This window comes from Sorghum bicolor, chromosome 10 (assembly GCF_000003195.3).
Source record: "Sorghum bicolor cultivar BTx623 chromosome 10, Sorghum_bicolor_NCBIv3, whole genome shotgun sequence".
Lineage (NCBI taxonomy): Eukaryota > Viridiplantae > Streptophyta > Magnoliopsida > Poales > Poaceae > Sorghum > Sorghum bicolor.
In genome coordinates this window covers 6566318-6586101 of record NC_012879.2, presented here as the reverse complement: position 1 = coordinate 6586101, position 19784 = coordinate 6566318, and positions in this window count along the sequence as shown.

The following is a 19784-nucleotide window of genomic DNA, read 5'->3' as shown; positions in this document are numbered from 1 at the left end:
CCAGGACCTGGGACTTTATGGCTTTGCGAGGCTCATAGGTGATCCCATCGCCCATGAGCTCTATGGCCCATTTGGCAATCCTCCCGTTGGCCTCTCGGTTCTGAATCACTTCTCCCAAAGGGAAGGATGAGATGACTGAGACCGGGTGAGACTCAAAGTAATGTCGGAGCTTGCGCCGGGCCAACACTACAGCGTAGAGTAATTTTTGGATCTGAGGGTATCGGGTCTTTGTGTCGGAGAGTACCTCACTGATGAAGTATACCGCCCTCTGGACCGGCAGGGCGTGCCCTTCTTCCTTCCTCTCGACCACGATAGCCGCGCTGGCCACCTGATCAGTGGCTGCGACATAAAGAAATAGCGGTTCCCCCTCGGCGGGGGCCACCAGGATGGGAGGGTTGGTGAGCAAAGCCTTGAGCTTGTCAAGGGCTTCCTGGGCCTCGGGGGTCCAGGAAAAGTGCTCAGATTTCCTAAGTAACCTATACAGAGGCAGCCCTTTTTCCCCGAGGCGAGAAATGAAACGGCTTAGGGAGGCTAGACATCACATTACCCTCTGTACTCCCTTTAGGTTACGAATAGGGCCCATATTCGCGATGGCCGAGACCTTTTCTGGATTGGCCTCGATCCCCCGCTTAGACACAATAAACCCAAGGAGCATGCCTCGGGGGACCCCGAAAACACACTTTTTGGGGTTGAGTCTGATCCCTTTTGCCCTAAGGCATCGGAATGCTTCTTCCAGGTCGGCAACCAGGCCGCACGCTTTCCTAGACTTGACGACGATGTCGTCTACGTAAGCCTCTACCGTTTTGCCTATGAGGTTCCCAAAAACCTGGAGCATACATCATTGATATGTAGCCCCTGCGTTCTTGAGGCCAAAAGGCATGGTTACGTAGCAATACATTCCGAAAGGGGTGACGAATGAAGTCACGAGCTGGTCGGACTTCTTCATCTTGATTTGATGGTAGCCGGAGTAAGCATCAAGAAAAGACAAAATTTCACATCCCGCGGTGGAGTCAACTATCTGATCGATCCGAGGTAATGGAAAGGGATTCTTCGGACATGTTTTATTTAAACTAGTATAATCTACACACATCCTCCACTTCCCATTTTTCTTTTTAACTAGCACGGGGTTGGCTAACCACTCGGGATGGAATACCTCCTTGATGAATCCGGCCGCCAGCAGCTTGTGGATCTCCTCCCCGATGGCCCGACGCTTCTCCTCATCGAATCGGCGCAGGCGTTGCTTCACGGGTTTGGAGCCGGCTCGGATGTCCAAGGAGTGCTCGGCGACTTCCCTCGGTATTCCAGGCATGTCCGAGGGACTCCACGCAAATATATCGGCGTTTGCGCGGAGAAAGTCGACGCGCACCACTTCCTATTTGGGGTCGAGGCTGGAGCTAATCCTCAACGCCTTGCCTTCAGAGGTCCCGGGGTCGAGAAAAACCAGCTTGGTCTCCTCTGCCGGCTCGAAGCTCCCGGCATGACGCTTGGGGTCGGGGACGTCCTGGTCGCAGTCGCCGAGGCCAGTGAGAATGGCCAAGGACTCAGCCAGAGCCTCAGCCTGCTCAATACACTCGACGTCGCACTGGTAGGCGTGCTGACTGGTCGTGCTGACGGTGATGATGCCCTTTGGCCCTGGCATCTTGAGCTTGAGGTAGGTGTAGTTGGGGACGGCCATGAACTTGGCGTAGCATGGTCGTCCCAGGATCGCGTGGTAGGTCCCGGGGAACCCGACCACGTCAAAAGTGAGGACCTCTCGTCTGAAGTTGTCGGGGGTCCCGAAGCAGACGGACAGATCGATCTGTCCGACGGGGTGGGCGCGATGCCCCGGCACCACTCCGTGGAATGGTGAGGTGTCGTTCCTCAGCCGGGACTTGCTGATCCCCATGAGGGCCAGAGTCTCGGCATAGAGGATGTTGAGGCCGCTGCCTCCATCCATCAGCACCTTAGTGAGACAGGTCTCGGCGATGATGGGGTCGACGATCAGAGGATAGCTCCCGGGATTGGGGATCCGATCTGGGTGATCCTGTCTGTCGAATGTGATCGCGCTCTCGGACCATTTGAGGTACGAGGGCGCGGCCGTGCTGACTGCGCAGACTTCTCAAAGTTCGCGCTTCCTCTGACTCGCGGTGAGGCGAGTCGCTCGTCCCCCAAAGATGAGAAGGCAGTTCTTGACCTTGGGGAAATCCTCCCCCTGGAGGTCGTCGTCCTTGGGAGGCTCTTCAGCACTCTCCTTGGCGATGATGTCGGTATAGTACCGGCGGAGGACGGTGCATTCTTCGAGGGTGTGCTTAGTTGGCCCCCTGTGATAGGGGCACGGCTTCTTCAACATTTCGTCGAAGAGACCGGGGCCAGCAGGAGCCCGCTTGGGGTTCTTGCGGTCAGCCGCGGCGACTAGGTTGTCGTTCGACTGACCCTGCTTCCCCTTGCGACCCTTCTTCTTCTTTTTGGGGTCGCGTGACCCTGAGGCTTCGGTGGCCTCGGCCTTCTGCTTCCCCTTGGCTGCGCCGTCGGAGAAAATGGCGCCGACTGCCTCTTCGCCTGAGGCAAAGTTGGTGGCGATGTCGAGCAGCTGGCTAGTGCTCGCGGGGGTCTTGCGTCCGAGCTCGTGTACCAACTCCTTGCAGGTGGTACCGGAAATGAAGGCTCCGATCATGTCGGAGTCCGTGATGTTGGGGAGCTCGGTGCACTGTTTGGAGAATCGCCTGATGAAGTCTCGGAGGGACTCATCAGGCTTCTGCCGGCAGCTCCTGAGGTCCCAGGAGTTCCCAGGGCGCACGTACGTGCCCTGGAAGTTCCCGACAAAGATTCTGACCAGGTCAGCCCAGTCATGGATCATGCGCTCAGGGAGGTGCTCGAGCCATGCCCTGGCCGTATCGGCCAGGTGGAGTGGGAGGTTGCGGATGATGAGCAGGTCGTCATCTGCGCCGCCCAGCTGGCATGCTAGGCGGTAATCCGCCAGCCAGAGCTCAGGGTTCGTTTCCCCTGAGTACTTGGTGAGGTTGGCGGGCTGTCGGAATCGCGCCGGGAACTTGGCCCTGCGTATGGCCTCGCTGAAGACGCGGGGACCCGGAGGCTCTGGTGACGTGCTGCGATCGTGATCGGGGTCGTACCTCCCTCCTCGGCGGGGTCGGTAACGTCGGGACTCGGCTTCGTCCCTGTCGCGTCGCCTGGCCTCGAGGGTGGCCCGTGCGTCCGCGCCTGCTCCGACGCGCTCATGTACCGACGGGGCCTTGTCGCCCCTTTGGGGGTCAGGGGGCGGCGGACCCTGTACCGTTGGTGCCTTGTGCGGAGGGGGTCGGTCCCCACGACGTCTCGTGCTATGGGATTGCGAGGCGGAACTTTCCGCGTTCTGCACCACAGCCTGCTCCAGGAGGCCACGCAACCCCTGGCGCACTCTCCTTCCCTCAGGGGTCGATGGCTCGGGCATCGCCCTGAGGAGGAGCGCAGCGGCCATCACGTTTTGGCTGGCCATGCTGAAGACTGGGGCGTCACCCCCTTGGTCCTCGACGATACGGTGGTTGACGTCACGGGCGCGACGTCTGGCTTCACCCCCGTCTCCACGGCCTGACGGCTCTCGGACCAGGGCCTCGCGGAGTTGGCGGAGGCGTGCGCGTTCTTCTTCGAGCCTGGCTTCCAGCTCGTCGAGCTGCACGAGGTCAGGGCGATGTCCACCAACAGGGGCCGACGCTACCCCTCGGGCGCCGAGATCGGTTCCGGGGGTAGGGTTGGGAGGTGGTGTTGCATTCTCCTGCCTAGAGGGCCCTACGTCCCCCTGGCCGTTATGCGGCGTGCCTCCGACTTCCAAGTTGAAGCACTCTCGTGATGGGTCGTAGCTTCCGTTGTCGGAGTCGGAGTAGCCGAGACAGTAGTTGCTGGCTTCCAGGAAGCGCATGAAGGTCTCCGGGTCACCACACCCGGAAAAGTCAGCGCCCGCCCACTCGTCGTCGCCTGAGGTAGGATCCTCAGGGTATGACGAAACGGGCGGCGTAGAGATGAGGTCCAGTGTAGACCTCAAGTGGTGCCCCGGAAGTTCCGCGTACGCACTTAACGAAGTGCTCATGGAAGAGGCGTAAGTGGCGGCGGCATTCCTGAGCCCAAAAGGTAACTCAGGAGGTGCCGCTGCTGCTCCTTCGTCCGTAGGCGGAGGAGGACGGGACGTTGAGGCCCCTTTGTCCCCCTTGCGGGGGACGGGCGCGGGCCGTGCTTTCCCCTTCGAACGGGGTGGGACGGGTGGTCGCGATGATCCTCTGTTGGTTCTGGGAGCGGAGCTTGATGCCCCACAAGCCCTTCCTCTAGCACCTGTCGGGCCGGAGGAGCAGGCGACCTGGTGAGGAATATGCGGGGGGAGGACCGGACGGGTCCTGGCCTCAGAGGTAGGGTCGAAGATCCTAGATCTCTGACGCCCCCTCTGTGAGCCCCCCGCACGGTGTCCCGAACGTCTCCCACGCACTGACTGTGGTGGGATCGGCTCGGGGCTAGGCTCGACGTCGTCACGTGGCGGGAGGAGGACCATGTCGTAGCCGGAACCGAGGGACATGAACTCCAAACTCCCAAACATCATGATGGTGCCGCGGCGGAGTGGGTGAAACCCGTCTGCCATCCAAACCTTCCTAGTAGGGACAGGTGAATGTCACGTAGAAGGCCCCTACCTGGCGCGCCAACTGTCGGCGTCTAGACTCGCGGTCTAGGTACTAACAAGTATAAGTCTGCGTGACTGACCAAGCTTGGATGGTGATGCAAGTGAGACACAGAGGGTTTATACTGGTTCGGGCCAAGAATGCCCTACGTCCAGTGAGATCAGAATTTCTGTATAACCTTGCACCCAAAGGTGCTTGTAGTAGAGGGTACAAGCGGGTTGCGAGAGAGGGCTAAGTCCCAGGTCTCGGCTTGGTGGTGGACAGAGTGCGGGTTGCTGCTCTGAGAAAGAGTGTTGTGTGTATGAACTTGGCCTTCTGGACCTTTTTCTAGTTGTGAACCCTGGCTCCCCTTTTATAGTCTAAAGGGGAGACAAAGATTTACATGAGTTAATTCCCCTGGATGGAACGGTGAAACCACAGTTCCGACCCTGTTGGAGCTGGTCCATCTCGTCCTTGGGAGATGGTCGGCAGTATGGCTGTTCCTGTAGAGTGTTACCGAGCCCTGTTGGAGTCGCGGGGGTCGGGTCGCCGGCACCGCTGCACATGCTGTCAGCAGTGGGAAGTGACCTCCAATAGTGGTGCTGATTAACCTCCCCCATTCCCTTCCTACTGTGAGGCAGTACGTCACAGTGAAAGAGGTAAGGGCACAGTGACATGGGTGGTTGGAATAGTTATCGCCTTGCCCTGCCGCGATATGGAAGCCGTCGCGTCTGTCACGTCGTGGGTACGGGCGTCGTGCGGTGGAAGTCTTGCTGCCCAAGCGGAGTGGGGTCCGGTGCTCGAGTCTGGACGGGGTCGGGCGAGTCGGAACTTGCGTCCGATGCCCTGAGGGGTCGGGCGAGTCGGAACTTGCGTCCGATGCCCTGAGGGGTCGGGCGAGTCGGAACTTGCGTCCGATGCCGTGAGGGGTCGGGCGAGTCGGAACTTGCGTCCGAGGCCCTGATGATTGTGGTTAGAATGTTTCTTTGCGTTTTTTATTGCTCTGATTTGGGTATCCCTTATTATGGTACCAACAGTATGATTAGCCATATTAAAATTAATCAAACTTAAGATTTATGTATTGTTAATAATATTTAAATTACATTAGCCTTAGATAACTTTTAAATAATAATACATATCATCTGTTATATTAAATTTATTTTGATTTATATAGTTTATTAGTCATATTTTTAAGAATTAGATGGTTTCAAAATAATTTGTACTTTGCAGATACAGATATTATCGGATATTTTACATTTTTGTTGGATGCGGATATGGATTTAGATAGAGAATGACATTAAAACATAGATACATCCATTTAACATCTATATTTACATCGAATACGAATATAGATATCCATATTTACACTAAAATGAATATACATATTAGATCTTTCGGATATCTGAGCATCCACACCCATCCCTGTTACTCGCATAACGGCGACACGTTTCAAGTCAATAGATGCTCCACTATAATTGTCGTAGAGTAAAAAGCAAGATGTGGGCTCACCACTTTAAGTCCTATTTGGTTAGAGAGATTTTTTTTACCACCCAAAGTATTAAATGTTTAACATATGCATAAAGTATTAAATATAGATTATTTACAAAACTAAAAATACAATTAGATAATAATTTGTGAGACTGATCTTTTGAGCCTAATTAATCTATTATTGGACACCAACTATAAAAAAACAAAAAAATAATAATACAATACCTATTAAATTTTAATACCCCAACCAAACACCCCTAAGTTCTAACTTCAAACATTCCAAATTCTACTGTTTTAGTGGAAATAAGGAAAGAACAAGCTAACAAAGGCCTCCAACACAGCAGCGGACACGGGCATGGTCCACCACCCAACCCTACAAATTTTGTCAACGCAACACAACACACCAGAGTGACCTGTTAGCGCCCCGCGTTCATGCATGTCTCCTACGTACATGAGTCCAGCGCCGCACGCCTTTTTCGCTCTCGTGCATGTCTCCTACGTACATGAATCCAGCGCCGCACGCCGCGCTATGATGCGAGGCCGATCGAGGCGGAGGCCGGCCACGCGCAGGCTCCATCCGGAGCCGGGGGGCGCAGGATCGGAGCAGGCCTCGGCGAGTTTGAAGCGCGCGCGCCCCGCCCCCTCTCCCCACCTCCCTTTACTGCACCATTGATGCATGGTAGCTGCGCTGCTGCCGCAATGTTTCCCCGCCGACGCGCTTGATGGTGCGCCAACACTAGGTCGCCTCGCTCGTCCGCCTCCGACCCGGCCGCGGGAACAAAAATAAGTCCGCGGTCACCTCCAGATCGTGCCGCTTTTACAAAGAACCACGCCACCCTACCGCCACCGCCGCCTCCGGCCTCCCACACTCTCATCACCTGTGTCGCTTCGCCGTAGAACTAGCTAGCTAGTACTGTAGCACAAACTCACACAGGCAACTCGATTCATGTAGCCTCTTGTCGTAGGCCAAGTCGGGTCTTGTTTAGTTCGTAAAAATTTTCAAGATTCCCCGTCACATCGAATCTTGCGGCACATGCATGGAGCATTAAATATACATGAAAACAAAAACTATTTACACAGTTCATCTGTAAACCGCGAGATGAATCTTTTGAGCCTAGTTACTCTATAATTGAACAATGTTTGTCAAATAAAAACGAAAGTGCTACAGTGCCGTTTTCACAAGTTTTTGCGAACTGAACAAGGCCTCAAGCAGCGTCGATCAGCTAGTAGGTCAAGTCAAGGTACGGTGGCATCAGCGTCACACGCCATACATACGAGCAGGGTTTGGGGCGCCGACCGGCATTGCTTTTGCTCGAGAATATGTGTAGGATAGTATTGAATGATGCCTTAAATTTTCCATACTGTTGCGCCAGCATAGAGCTCGCAGTTGTCAGTATCCCATCACTCTCCTGCCCGTCTCTCTTTAGGCCCTGTTTAGTTTGCCCCTCAAAATTTTTTCATCGATCCCATCAAATCTTTGGACATATGCATAGAACATTAAATATACATAAAAAAATAAACTAATTACACAGTTTGGTTGAAAATCGCGAGACGAATTTTTAAGCCTAGTTACTTCATGATTAGCCTTAAGTGCTACAGTAACCCACATGTGCTAATGACAGATTAATTATGATTAATAGATTTGTCTTGCAGCTGACGACCTATGTAATTTGTTTTTTTATTCGTTTCTAAAAACCCATCCCGACATCCTTCCGACACATCCGATGTGACACCCAAAAAATTTTTTATCAGCAATCTAAACATGACCTCTTCGCTTTGGCCCTGATTAAATGTTCTAGAATCGCATGTTAATACTCCTAATTACTTTGCATAGAAGTCCCTCCATCCCCACAAAAGAGTTGTTGTAGGACTCAGCGTGCCTATATACGAAGGCCGTAGGGAAAATATCAATAATGTCTCTATCATAATATTCTCTGTTGGTATTTATTAACGCGAATAGAAAATATCCGCAAGGGCACGGATACCATTGTAGTTTTCACCCGGAGGGTTTTAAATATCATATCCACAGGGAAACAGGTGAGTCAACTATGTACTAACTTAACTATAAAAGATAAATGAGTTCGAAATATAAACTATGCTAGGGACAAGATCTAAAGTGAAAACAAGATTAAAAAGTAGGGGAGGATCAATTTAGTATGGGGTCGATAGTAGGAGTATAGAGATGATAGCTCGATCAGGGTTCCTTCTAACTCAAGCAGTCCATGTCTTCTACTATTCAACTGGAGAATTACTATGGAAGACTGCAAACATAGTATGAATCTACCACGTAACAAAGGTCTCCTACTAGGCCTATAGACGGGAGGTGGACTACATAGGACTCAACAAAGCTGTCACCTTCGCGATCCACCACCGATCCAGATATAGGTTGCATCTACGGATAACCCCGAGCCTAAGCACCATGTCTACACTACGAAGTTTACTCTAACCTCTTGCAAAAGATTAAAGTACTCAAAAGAGATTCGAGACTAGAAGAATATATAAACATGAATTTTACTTGAATGAGAAGTTGATGGCAAGATCTAGAGCCATCTCAGGAGCAAGCCCAAGTAGAGCCTGATCGTGCCAAAGTACAAGTCATAGAAAAAGCACCGACAGGCCGGCACCTCCTCCAAATTCTTCCCTCGCTCTCCATCTCTCTACTATCTAGAAGTCTAGATCTACTCTAAATTGGGAGTAGAGAGGACATCCATTCAGGGACACCTCTCTTCTTCAAACGCCTCTGAGGGGGATCCGCCTCTGCTTATATAGTCCAGTGGGATAAACCGTAGCCTTTGGATCAAACCGACCTTAATGTAGGGTGGAGATGTATCCTTGGAGGCGGTGGAAGAGTCCTGAAAAAGCACGGCGCAAGAGGGTTTGGGGGCAGGCCGGCCGATCTTACATGTGGGGCCAGCTGGCCTAGCTTAATGCTAGGTAGGCTCCTCTTTTGATGAGCTGATAGTTCTCTTTGTTAGCTTTCCAAAAAGTTCTGGATCACTAAAAACGGAGTCCGGGTGAGCGAGATATGCCCAATTTACTCTGGACTGCTCTTGAAGCCCATTTGCAATCTTCCGAAAGGCGTAACTTTATCGTCTGGACTCTGATTTGGGTAAACCAAAACTCTATTTTATGTGTCTCAACGAGCTCTTTACAATGGTGTACTCTGATTCATCACTTGAGATACTTCTATTTGGTGATTCTGGACCTTTTCTAGTTTAAAATCTGTAAAACATAGATTCACCAAAACTCGTGGAACTTGTTAGTTTCAAACCCTACAACTATGTTTTGTGGTTCATATCATGTCATATCAAGCAATAATTGATGGATAAAAATGAGCATTAGTTACCGTCAACATTCTCCTTTCTCTTGTGCTCCTTGCTTCTCATCAAGATTTAGCTATGTGCCTCCTCCTTGCCTAACAAACACAACTCTGCGCCGGTCACTCTTGTCGTTGACATCGGGCCACGTGCTCTGCCTTAGCTCCACGGCAAGCTGCCCACTTAGCGTCCTTGCCCACAGAGAAGAGGAGCAGGATAGAGGAGGAGAATAATAAGGGGTGCCGCCACCGATGAAGGGGAGGAAATAAAGGTGCCGATGGGGACATGCGATGATGTCACGAACCTGCGGAGGGCGCCAACTTGGGCCTTCCCTACTGCCAGCCTCTCTGCCCTGTCCTCGTCTCCAGCGGCCGCTCAGGTGGCATGGTAGATCCTAGATAGGATCACGCGACCACGCCCAAGGCAGCCCCTACCTTCAAGAAGGTTGAGCCAAGGCAGAGCTCATGGGAGGAACGAGGAAGGCACCTTAATTATCTGTTGTCCTCTTCACGAGTGCTTAGAGGGGAGAGGGGCCGCCAACAGTGTAGAAGAAGAGGAGGGAGGTTGCCAGATCTTGGCGAAGCAGAAGAGGAGGGGGTGCCTTGGCCATCTCTGCTTCCACGTTGGGCCCTTAGTGCTCTAGCGTAGGATGGAGCTCGCAGTGGCCAATGGTTGGCACGACGTCTAGGTCTATGGTGAGACCATGGCGGTGGTTGATGTCATGCGAAGCCACCTGAGGTGCGGGTGCGAGCTACGAACTCCGCCTCAATGCCGCCTCTGCCTCCGCATCAAGGCACGCTGCCGCTCCGCCTCTGCGCTGGCCATGTCGGCCGCTCCATCTTCGCTGCCACGCCGGTGCTATGTTTTTTAGCAAAAAGGCAAGCGGAAGGGAGGAGGTGAACTGGTGAAGGGATAGTCCTGCAGGCTATAGTGGGCTGGGACTAGAGATGGCAACGGGTACCCGAAACCCAAGTACCCGACGGGTTTTACCCGATAAGGACGCGGGTATGGAATGGATTTGTACCCGTGGGTACGTTATTGGACGAAATCCTTTATCCATCCGGGTATGGTGTGGAATAGTAGTACCCATACCCGCGTACCCGGGTAAGAAATACCCGTAAAATGAGTAAGCAGCCTAAGTAATTTAGCCCATATAGCCCATGAAATTTAGCCCATATAGTCCATGAAATTTCCATCAGGGGCTGCTGCCGCTCGTGCACCAGGCGCTGCTGAACGTGGGAAGTGTTGAGCGGCTGGTGTGCTACTAGTGCTGCTATTAATTTGCTAAAAGTTGTTATGTTTACTTTTCTAGAAGTTGTGATAGTTAACTTGCTGAAAGTTGTTATATTTCTGTTGAACTCGGGTATATTTTCGGGTATGGAATACCTGAAAGTTGTTATATTTCTGTTGAACTCGAGTATATTTTCGGGTATGGAATACCCGTCGGTTAAGAATTACCCGTTAGGTACGGGTATGGAATGAATTCCTTACCCATCTGCTTTCGCGGGTAACCCAATGGAATAGATTTTGACATGGCGGGTGCACATATGGGTGGCCAGTACCCATCGGGTAAGCTGGGACTACACGTAAAACGACATATTATTTTGGGATAAATTTTGAAGGCTACAATGACACTTTTATTGGGAAGGAGTGAGTATGCTATAACAATCATATCATATCATATCATATCATATCATATCATATCATATCATATCACATCACTACTCCCGCGTGCTATAGCTAGTAAGATTTTTGCCAGAATACTACCCCTCCGTTGCCAATTATAAGACATTTGTTTTTTTGCTCCTTGCGCCAGCCGGGGATCACCCTTTTTTAATAAAAAACTTACGCAATGCTCTTGTTTGATTGAGAAAAAAAGGTCACTCTATATTTTTAATACATAGAATTTGCTATGTATTAGACATAGAAGTACGTTATATCTAGAGGTATAGTAAAACAAATATAAAAAATCAAATTGATTTATAATTTGGAGCGAAGAGAGTCGTATATGTACGTCATTTCCCCCTTATTCTTAGAATTATTGTCAACATTAATTCCAAGTTTCTTGGAGCGATGTGTCAGCTAACCTACCCGCCTTTTTATATACAATAAAAAATGACTAAATTAAATTATGTTAGCGAGAAGACTGACGATTGTGAATGAAAGTACTGAATGGCGGCTGGCAATACAACGCAGTGATCACGCAGGTCACCCGACGTACGCGCGCTCCAACTACACCACTGTTGGGCTACATGGATGTCGACGAAAACCCTTGCAAAAACTGGTGAAACACTGCCACACGCGTAGTCGGGTACGGACGATTTGCCTTGTCCCAGATCGCACCCGGCCAGGCGGGGCCCAGCATGCTGATGAGCCGCTCACTCTGGGCCATTTCTCAGTGACCGTTCGCGACGATCTGGTGAAGAGGAAATGGGACCTATCAGTGTCCGCAGCTGGTTTGGTGCAGGTACTTGATTATAGACAAATTGTGTAAGTAGTTATATTTTATTTATATTTAATATTTTATGCATGTGTTAAAAGATCTGATGTGACAATGAATTGAAAATTTTTTAAACCAAACAAGGCCTTACTAGTGTTTTGCTTTAATTTTTTTATTTTGCTGAGTGGAGCGGAAATTATAATGCATGGCAATGAAATTCTGCAGTGGTGACCTTGTCTAGTGTCGGCTCTAGGGATAGGGATAGGGCATGAGGTGCGACCCCCGAATGCCTAAGCAAGAGAGGGGCCCAAACCTAAGTATACAAATCTCTAAGTCTATAGTCCATTAGGCATCAGACACTAATGAAAAGAGAGATAGAGAATTGATCAACCGGCCTAAGAAGACAACATCGGCCTTTTTTTTCTAGTTTCCCTTTCTCCACTGTCCTTGGACAGAGGAGATGAGGAGCCACGCCATTCTAATCGTGACTAGCGAATTTTTTACGTGCCAACGCACACACGTGGAACCAGTGAGCCGTGTCGCCATGGAGAGTTGGACGCCGAAGAACGGCGCACGACGGCGGCGACCATGTAGGGCTCCACGATGTCGATATCTTGATTCTTACCTTCTTGCGAATACGATCGCTGATCATTTATTTTAGTTTATGTCCAAACCCTAGGTATTTTTTTCCTTATTCATTTTTTAATCTAAATTAACTATTTGTATAGTATTGTTTTTTAGTTTATATTGTTGAATTTACTTTGGATTTAGAAGTAAAATTAGCACTTATATATTAAAAATTTTATATGTGTACGGTCTTGGCAAACATCTAAAAGTTGAGGTAAAATAGAAGAGAATGAGAAGGGTCCTAGACGGAGGCACGACATCAGCGGTGTCTCCTTGTGGCGGCTAGGAGCGGCCTTTTCTTTATGTGCATAGGTTTGGTCGGAACGCATGAATTCCTTTCGCTAGCAACTCTACAAGAATCTTCATATAAGATTTAAAGTTAGCCTCCACCGAAGAAAATAAATACTAGGGTAAAGATAAGAAAACATGAATATGAGTATTGTAGAGAATAAACACATGAGGCAGTTTGAACTATGAATTTTGGTGGAAAAGTATATATAGAGTAATGAGCATCAAAATTCTATATATCACAACCATATAAAGATAAGAAATCATCTATGTGAGTATTGTCTTAGAATATGAGTAAATGAGAGAGATAAAAAAGATGAACAATTTTGACTAGTTGTACGTAGTCCCTAGATTTACCTGTGAATGTATATCGCTTATGTCTCTTATAATTATTTGTCAACATCGCAACACAAGTAGATGGATACCAGTAGCCTTAACTCTTTTAGTCCCCTAAATTTTTCTTTACAGGACAATGATATGGTTGTTAGTTCATTGGCAGACCACAATTTAGGCTTTGTTTACTTCCCGAAAAATTTTGCAAAATTTTTTAGATTCCCCGTCACATCGAATCTTTAAACGTATGTATGGAGTATTAAATATAGATGAAAATAAAAACTAATTACACAGTTTGGTCAAATTGACGAGACGAATCTTTTGAGCCTAGTTAGTCTATAATTGGACAATATTTGTCAAATACAAACGAAAATGCTACTATTCCTATTTTGCAAAAAAATTTGGAAGTAAACAAGGCCTTAATCGCACCAAAATATTTTAGGTAACTAATTTGGTTCATTGCCACGGTTGTGGCTCAACATTCTTTCTTAGCGCATTGTTTTAGCATTTCATAGGCACGCAATTGCTACTAAGGCGGCTGATTCTTTTGCTATAGGTAAACCGCAGTTGTCTAAGCTTAGTTGTTACCGTGTGTTTGGGCTCGAACCAAAAACATGCCTATTCAATTGTTGTCTCCTAACGAGCGTCGTCTTCCTTCCAAAGATGAAAACAATACTAGCATGTGAAGAGAATAAGAAGCCATATTAAAAGATTGAGTCCACCGTGACATCATCCAAATGCAGGCAGTGCATGCAGTGGAATGGCATATGAAACAGTAAAAGCCCGCTGCCTGCCCTAGTTCGGACCCATTCCAATCTTGGACTAATCATAGTCAGCGAGCGTCGACCAATGCCTGGTCCCGCGGACGGTGATGACCGGGCAAGGCTGGTGGTGACCGGCCCGGTGGCACGCACACCCTTCGCACGTCACCGCTCACAGCTCAGCGAGCGTGTGCACAGGACAACCTCTATTGGCTGCTCGCCTGGCTGGCTCCCCCCGGCCTGACAGCAAGCCCAGCTGCCGAGGACGAATCATGCCGTGCGAAGTGTCGATCGCTATGATTTCAGCCCGATACCGCACACTCCCTCGAGCCTACAATGCGTACTGCAAAGTGTAGGTGGTTGTCCAGAGAATTAAAGGTCATTTCGCGGTGGTTGTGTGTATATATATTTGGAAACCGAACCCGTGGTTTTGCCGATAGAACAACATGAGACGTGCTACAAAAGATAATAAGGCCTTGTTTAGTTCGTGAAATTTTTTGGTTTTGGCTACTGGAGTATTTTCGTTTGTATTTGATAATTATTTTTCAATTATGAACTAATTAGGTTCAAAAGATTCGTCTAGCAAATTATAAGTAAATTGTATAATTAGTTTTTTTTATCTATATTTAATGCTCTATGCATACGTCCAAAAGATTCGATATGATGAGAAATTTTGAATTTTTTTGAAAACTAAACAAGGTTTAAACTTAGAAACGATAAAAAACCATCGTAGCATTAGTTCAATAAACTCAAATTTATGACAATTATAGCCTAGGTGCCATGCATCACGATAATAAGACGTTTATGATGGCTTCATTAAAGATTTATTGGTCTAGTCTTTTGAAGATGCTCGTGTGTGTATACTAGGAGGATTCCCCGCGCGTTGCCGCGGGTATGAAGAAGAAATATAAATATATACCTCTTTTATTAGCATAATCATGAAAATTATATCCATAGTGGATGATGTGTCTAGCAGATGTGGATGTCATAATTCTTATGGAAGTGAACTTTAATGAAAATGATAGTAGATTGCTGAGGTGGACACCTTGCATGTCAAGAGAAATTGATAGTGGCAAATGATAGTGGACTGGTGAGGTGCACTCTTTGCATTTTAAGAGAAATAAATAGTGAGATTGATAGTGGACTGCTAAGGTGGACGCATTGCATGTTAAGAGAAATAGATAGTGAGATTTTGCTTTATAAGAGTTATAGATTCATAGAGATGAGTGTGTGAACATGTTTGTGGACATCTATGTCCATAGGTGTTTTGTAAAAGAAAAATGTCACCACAAAATTCCACACTACAAACCAAACAACGCAGCCCCTAAGCACACACCTAAGATCTTGTGCCTTGTGACCTCGCATGTTGCATGCCTAGTAGATCGTTGGTATGTGTTGCCACATGTTTTTGCTGGGTGCTGCTGGCCAGTGCCTCTTCTTACCATGTAGATGGTGGTTAATTTCTATTAAGAACCAATCAAGTTCAAGTAATCTCATTCTGTGGATTGCTTAGGTGGCAAAGACACAAGATTAGTGACATGGCTTAGCATCTAATCATCTGTCCATACGAAAGGATCTGGTAATACCGGGATATGTTTGTTCGGCAACTATGTTCCCAAATGGATGTCTCCAACTCCCATGGCGGAGTATTCACCATATATGTAAACTAGAATAATACCCCAAACGTTGCTACGGGAATAGCTGATAAAATTATAATACTTATATTTACTTATATGAAAGAATAAATATCATAATACATGTTAGTGGGTGATTTTTTTAGCATTATGATGTGGATAACTAAATATATGTTAGTAAATGGTCCCATGGCAATAAACTCAATAAACTCAAATTATATGTGGCCGTAGGTGCCATGCATCACGATAGTAAGAAGTCTATGATCGCTTCATTAAAGATTTATTGGTCTAGTCTTTTGAAGATGCTCAAGAAGGTAGGAAGTTTGTTCATTCATAGAGATGAGTGTGTGAACATGTTTGTGGACATCTATGTCTATAAGGTGTTTTGTAAAAGAAAAATGTCACCACAAAATTCCACACTACAAACCAAACAACACAGCCCCTAAGCACACACCTAAGATCTTGTTGCCTTATGACCTCGCATGTTGCATGCCTAGTAGATCGTTGGTATGTGTTGCCACATGTTTTTGCTGGGTGCTGCTGGCCAGTGCCTCTTCTTACCAGGTAGATGGTGGTTAATTTCTATTAAGAACCAATCAAGTTTAAGTAATCTCATTCTGTGGATTGCTTTGGTGGTAAAGACACAAGATTAGTGACATGGCCTAACATCTAATCATCTATCCATACGAACGGATCTAGTAATACCAGGATATGTCTGTTCAGCAACTATGTTCCCAAATGGATGTCTCCTACTCCCATGGTAGAGTATTCACCATATATGTAAACTAGAATAATACCCCAAATGTTGCTACGAGAATAGCAGATAAAACTATAATACTTATATCTACTTATATAAACAAATAAATATCATCATACATGTTAGTGGATGATTTTTTTAGCATTATGATGTGGATAACTAAATATATGTTAGTAAATGCTATGGCTTGCTAATGTGAATAGCTTGGCATGTGTTAGTTGGATATGCAAGCGGATGTTGATGTGAATACTTATATATATATATATATATATATATATATATATATATATATATAAGTCAATGGAAAAGTACATAGTTCAATTTGAGTTCCTACAAAATCATCGACTCAAAATGCAGTGGACTAAAATAACCATAGGAAGTTCCAACGAGGATCAAAACTTCTGATGCTTGACAGAGCAATTCGAAAAGAAACTATGCCTTAAGTGTTCTGCTCAAACGAAACTTAGATATATGAGTTTGGTGATGTCCAATATCAAGTCTAAGAAGGTCTTGCACTCACAAACACGCATAACCAAATAAGTAGATCAGGACAAACACAAATATTGAAAAGTAAGGCATAAAGGAGACAAGTGATGTGTTCGCTGAACTTCAAACCCTACATCTTCGTTGGGGGAAGCCATGAGTGACCACTTTAGGGTGCACTCTAGATGGGTTTGTTTTAACCATTATCATTGATCCACAATATTAATCTCTTCCATTGCCAAGATGAGATCGAGGCCTTCATAAACTTGCTGCAACACTCCACAACCTTGGATGCTCACTCTTGACTCTTATCTAGCCATCTAGGAGATTAGATCTCCAAGAGTAATAAATGCTTCATGAACTATTGATGGAGCTTAACAAGTGCTCTAGGATTTGAATTGCTCTCTTGTGTTCACTAACTCGCAATCTCTCGATCCAACTCAAATGGTTTTCACAAATAACACAAACCTCACAAAAGAGGGGTTTTGGAGAGCTCGCAAGGCTTTTGGTTCAATTAGGGGAGTGGGAGAAGAGCAACAACCCTTCCAAATTAAGTGAGGGGGCGATAGTATAAATACCCACACTCTCTTATGTCTTTCAAACATTACAAAAAACATTAGGACTTATGTTTTTTTCATTGGAACAATACTGCCGCTAGAAACTACTACTATACAATTTTTTCATTGGAACTTCTGACACCTCAAAAAAATAGCACAAGTCACTTTATGAAAAACACCTTTTAGCTTTGAACTCTGATTTTGATGTTCTTGAATATTTCGAAAAGCTTATTTACAGGCTACCATCCCAACAATGAACAAGCAAACAAATGCAAGTGTTGTGCTATGTGCTTCTCTCATATATACTAGCACTTATGGTTCAATTAGTTTGAGCCCTTGAGACATCAAACTATTCATGTTGCAACCCTCTTTCTAGTATGACATACTTATACTCAGGATAAGAATGATATTATATTCACAACTTGAGTCATATCTTCAAAATATGAGGGTGGCAACAATCTTTATCTTCTTGCGCAACACAATCTTGAACATGCGATTCGAACCAATTCCAAATATGTGAGTTCAACTCATGGCTCCATGTCACTTCTTCTATAAGATCTAGTAATGATCTGTTCTTCCTCACAATGTGACTTGACATGGCATGATTAGTGTGAATACCTAATGCAAGTACTCTCTTCTTCATCGCAACTGTGGTCCATCTGCACCCAAGCCATCGCTTGATCTTCACCCTTGCTTGGTTCTTAGAAGCCCTCTCCCCTTGCTATTTTCACCCTCTCAAGCTATCCTAGGATACATGGTGATTTGAACCAACAATAAGCATATATTGAAATCCTTTTCATAAAATCCATTTTCATCTTAATTGATTTCCCAAGCAAGCTCTCCAAGTGAGACCATTCCATATGCATAACCTTATGCCTATTTTGTCACTCACAAATATGCTTGATTTCACATGATGATATCCCATAACATATAAGCCATTTCATCAGTTTCATTTACATTATTGCCTTCTACTTGAACTAGATTACTTTCACAACAATACATCATTTTGGCTTTCATTTCAAAACGATATGAAATACCATCAAGTTTGCTTTCTTATTTAACCTCTGATACACCTCAAATCATACGACAAATCATATCTCTAAGTGCATGCAACCTAATTAAATTTTTGTTCAACACTTGACAAACTTATTAGACCTTTAACCATGTTTTCACGTAGTCCACCAAAGGGCTAGATGCACTTACAGAGAGCCTACCTTTTCTGGCATCAACTTCGTAAAGGGCCCTCAAATTTACTCCAAAAGAGATTAACATATATATGAACCCACTCGTCGTTAGGTGCAGCATATGTTCTTTGTTTTCTCTCTTTTTTTCTTCTCTTTGTCCTTACCGACACATCCTACCACATGAGTTTGCATCACTACCAACTCATCTCCTAGGAACACTCATGTGTGCACTCTTGCATGAGCTCAGTGGCTAGTGGTTAGGCGGCCAACAGTCAAGCAAAATGGAAACTAGTGTCCATGCTCAGAATGGAGTGACTAGGGATTGAGCGCAGGATGGGTGGTCTAAGCTCATGGTTGGGGCGACATGGGGTTGAGATCTAGGTGGGTGTAAAGTGGTAGGAGCTTGGGCTCAGCGACGGTGGAGGATCGGTATAATTGGAGAAGGGGGCAGAGCTAGGCTTCCAATGATAGGGCAAAGGGTGCAAGGAGTGTTGTGGAGCTAATTTTGGCTAGCGGGGAGGGCAGATCTGGCTTTGGGGAGAGCACTTAGAAATGAGTGCTAGAGGGAGAATTTGATGGCCTCCTACTTTTGAGGGCTTGATTAGGGGACACGATGGAGGTTGATTATTTTTGCAACATATCCCTAAAAAATAAGATATGGCTGTGGAAAACTGATAGGAAATAGCAAATACTGATAGAAAAAATAGAAAACTTTTTTTGATAGAACACCGGGGGGTGAGCGCCCCATCTGAATAATTCCATTGATCCCGGTAAACCGGTGATGGAGGGTGCTAAGCACCAAAACGGCACTTGTTGGTTCGATGTCGACAAAAAATTTCTAACCCTAAGGCCTTACTGAAGTTGCTCTTGAGATTATAAATATCAGTGTGCCATATTGCTATCTATCTAGGCAAACGGGTCTTCTGTGATTTCTAGGATTGAATTTTGAGGGTGCGAATAGAGGCCTTGACGGAGCTTGATTTTTGCTACATGGTCCTCAAAAGTAAAATAGGTTCGAAGTAGAAGTTTTGTTGAAATTGTTCTTGCAATTACAAATACTGTATGCCATCTTGCTTGCTATCTGGGCAAACGGATCTTGTGTGGATTTCTAGGATTTTATTTTTCATAGATGAATGCTTAGTCAATAAATGTATTTTCCTGATTTGTGTACTAGTATATGACTTGACTTCATTTACATTCATGTTTGCCCTTTGTGGGCGTAGTATAGCCGTAGTGGATGGAATAATAATTATTGTAGCATATTGTCTCCTTATTGTAGTCTGCATTTCTGGTTTCTGC